This window comes from Rhinopithecus bieti, unplaced genomic scaffold, assembly GCF_001698545.2.
Source record: "Rhinopithecus bieti isolate Rb0 unplaced genomic scaffold, ASM169854v2 scaffold_30905, whole genome shotgun sequence".
Taxonomy (NCBI): domain Eukaryota; kingdom Metazoa; phylum Chordata; class Mammalia; order Primates; family Cercopithecidae; genus Rhinopithecus; species Rhinopithecus bieti.
In genome coordinates this window covers 81,703-85,260 of record NW_016813198.1, presented here as the reverse complement: position 1 = coordinate 85,260, position 3,558 = coordinate 81,703, and the positions used below count along the sequence as shown (strand labels likewise).

The 3,558-nt window shown below is 43.9% G+C and overlaps 1 pseudogene across 1 annotated transcript in view; it reads left to right on the top strand.

The window, feature by feature from the left end:
• The window catches only part of LOC108512480 (gamma-taxilin-like), a 22,990-nt pseudogene extending 19,623 nt beyond the window's left edge, over positions 1-3,367 (top strand). Inside the window, exons 7-8 of the transcript XR_001880616.1 lie at positions 505-597; positions 2,712-3,367. The product of XR_001880616.1 is annotated as a gamma-taxilin-like (transcript). The remainder of the gene's footprint in view (positions 1-504; positions 598-2,711) is intronic.
• The last annotated feature ends 191 nt before the right edge of the window (positions 3,368-3,558 follow it).

Genomic DNA, 3,558 nt, shown 5'->3' with positions numbered 1-3,558 from the left:
AAAAAAAAAAAAAAAGAGTAGATCTCTACGTTTTCTTTTAATTTTACTCTCACCGAATTCTTCCCCAACCAAACCAATTCTTTGGCTTCTGTTGCATTTTCCTCCCTACGTTAAGGAAAGAGATACCATTGCTATCAAACTAAACCCTGCAGTGGTATTCTAAAGGAATGATCTTTTCCCAACGACAGTTTTCACGTGGCAGGAGAGGGGTAGTTGGGCGAGCACTCCACATGCATGACGTTTATAGTCACCACATCCTTCAGGCTGTGTTATGATCAATGGGTGGAGGTCTAATATTAAAGTCAACAGAATGTCATCAGTTTTAATGCATTTCTGTGGGTTGTCAGAACTTTAGCCATCTATGTCTGGTGTCCAAGGATTGGATGTGCATTTGTTCGTATTTCTCTCATTTGTAATAAGTAAGCATACTACGTTCTTTTGAAAGTTTGGGAACTGAAATTGTTTGCGTGGAACTCAGAATGTTTCATACTTTTTTTCCGGTAGCTTTCTCTTTATATGGATAAGTTTGAAGAATTCCAGACTACCATGGCCAAAAGCAATGAACTGTTTACAACCTTCAGACAGGAAATGGAAAAGGTATTTGGATATTTTTAGTAGAATATTATATCAAATGGAATTTGTATAAGCTCTTTTAAGTGTGATTACTACTTTGCTGAGTTCCCATTGTTATGATACTGTCTTCATTTTCTCTTTAGTGATCCTCCAGTGGCATTTTTGGTCATTTTGCCCTCAGTGTACCCTAAGTAGCTAATGTCCTCTATGCTCTTAGAATTCTACCTTTATTATAGTGAAATCCTATATTAAATGCAACTTGTTAGAAATAAAGTGATTTTTTGGTGTGTTGCTGTTTTTTGTTTTAACCGCTTTAGAGGATCATCCTCAGCCCTCTCATCATAAAACTCTATGACCTTGGAGATTAAACTATTGAAAGACGTCCAAGCCCAGAAGAATAATCACATATTTTGGTTGGTTGATGTATCAGTGTTTCTATCTTTTTTAGCTTCTCTGTTTTTCTTTACTCCCATGGAATTCTTTCTCCCCTGACCAAACCAATTCTTTTGCTTCTGTTGCATTTTGTTGCCTATGTTAAGGAAAGAGATATCCTTGAGATCAAGCTAAGGACCAAAATATGTAATTCTATACATATCCAGCCAGCCAGCCTTATTTTACTTGGCATCCTTCCCTTAAAATGGGGATTTAAAACACAGTGTGGGGTTGGGGAGAAGTACAGTAGTGCCTGGCACTTTGTTAGCATTCAGTAGATGTTAGTCATGACTATTATTAGATCTCACATAGTGATGGAGACCGCGTGCCCTGGGCTAATGTCCCAGTTGCATCATAGAACGTATGACTGTGGACAAGTTGTTTAACCTTTCTGTTCGTTCACTGTTACAAATGGTAACAAAAAACCTGCCCTTCATGGAATAGAGTATTTCAGATAGTGCTTGGCACATTAACGTGTACTCAGTTACCATGTGGCTCATTGGTGCTCAAATTACCACCTCCAGGTATTTTTAGACCTGGTAATCTGGAGAATTCCGTGAGCAGCAGATTCGTTCTGCCTGCCAGTCCTTTCAGTTGAGGCTGCAGTCGAGGGGCGCTGTTAGGCACAGTGCAAGTGATAGCTGGATGCTAGCACAGACTCACTGTTCAGGTGGAACAGAGTTCCTGCCTCCTGGATCTGCCATCCTTCTGGTCCTCTGGGACTGGAACACATTCCTCTCTGTCCGTGGCTGCAGAGATCACTATGGGTCTAGCAGTCAACCTGGGTCTTCCACCAGCTCTTCCCACGGCCTTTGTCCCAGTTTGCCTTGTGTTACAGTTTTGTGGGTAATTACCCAAGGCACAGGGTGCTGGCTGTGTCTTGTCCTTGTTTCCCTTAATGCCACCTGGCTCAGTGCCCCGACCTGGATCAGAGCTGGTGTGCAGTCAACAGTGGATGAAGGCACATTGAGAATGTAGCTGGTTACAGGCATGGATAAATGCATCCTGAATTTCTGAAAACTGTGTTCTGGTAGCATAGGTTTAACACTTCACTGATTTGGGGACCCACTTTATCTTTAGCAAAATCTGAAGTAAATCAGCCTCATGGCTTGTGAGGATGACCAAAGCTGAGGTATTAACTACTTTTATCTTCTTGGTCACTGGAGTCTTACCTGAATCATGCTGCCTTGAGTTCTGAAACTGATGTGTTCTTGGAGGTTGTGGTGGAGCGTCAGTTCTTAATGTCTTGTGGGGCTGAAGATCGCTGTCCTCCCAAGAATCTGAGGAATTCGTTTAATGGACAGAAAACTCAGTCATGGGCATTTTTTTCATACAACTTAGGGAGAAGGAGGGCTTGTCTCTCACTACCCAGAGCTGGGATGAAAGCTGCACTTCAGCCTTAACTGAGTTCAGAGTGTGGTGGCTGACAGCTTCCTCCATGTGCTGCTGCCTCTGAAATGGAGATTGAATTTGTTTTTCTCATAATACAAACCCCCTTCTTTGGTTCCACCCTAGGAGCTTCTGAGATAAGCTCTGCTACCGACAGGCAGGCACAGCTACTTCTATAAAGACACACACAGCTGTCAGCCGGGTGAGGCAGGTGCAGGGATGGGGAGTGGAGGGGCACAGAAGCATTTTGTGTAGTGGGACAGGGAGTAGAGATAAGGAAGGGAACTTAGAATTTAAATGTGCAATTGTGTTCACAGATGACAAAGAAAATTAAAAAACTGGAAAAAGAGACAATAATATGGCGTACCAAATGGGAAAACAATAATAAAGCACTTCTGCAAATGGCTGAAGAGGTGAGATGGTTTCCTGCGACTAAAGTGTAGTCTTAGTCATGGGGACTCCTTGAGTTCAGGTATCTATCCGGGCCGGGGACGTGTGCTCTAACACTACTGCCATAGCTGAGGACTCCAGCCTGAGTTGGGGCGGGGGTGGGGTTGAGTTGCTGGGTAAGAATCTGTGACTTCTTTCCTGGCAGTTAGGTTAGGGACAGGGCCCCAAGTGAGGGGCTGAGCTTCCTAACACCCAGTTAAGCAGCCCAGGCTTGTGTCGGAGATAGCATAAAACGTCTAGATTTTGCTTTTTTCTACAGCAGTGATTTTTCAAACTTGAGTTTGCATCAAACTCCCGCTTGTTAAGACCAGGATTGCTGGGCTCCACCCAGAGGCTCTGAGTCACTAGTTCTTGGGGGCGGAGGCAGGTAATCTGCCTTTCTAAAAAGCATGCAGGTGATGCTGATGCAGCATGTAGGGCCTTTCTAGCTTGACTTACTAGCCTTTCAAAAAAGCAACAAAGTATGTTTTGCCTGTTTTATTATAACACTTCAGGAAAGAATATGCTGGGGCACATGTGTACAAGAACCTTGTTCTCGGCTGGGCGCAGTGGCTCATGCCTGTAATCCCAGCACTTTGGGAGGCTGAGGCGGGCAGATCATGAGGTCAAGAGATCGAGACCTTCCTGGCCAACACAAAAATTAGCTGGATGTGGTGGTGCATGCCTATAATCCCAGCTACTCAGGAGGCTGAGGCAGGAGAATTGCTTGAACCT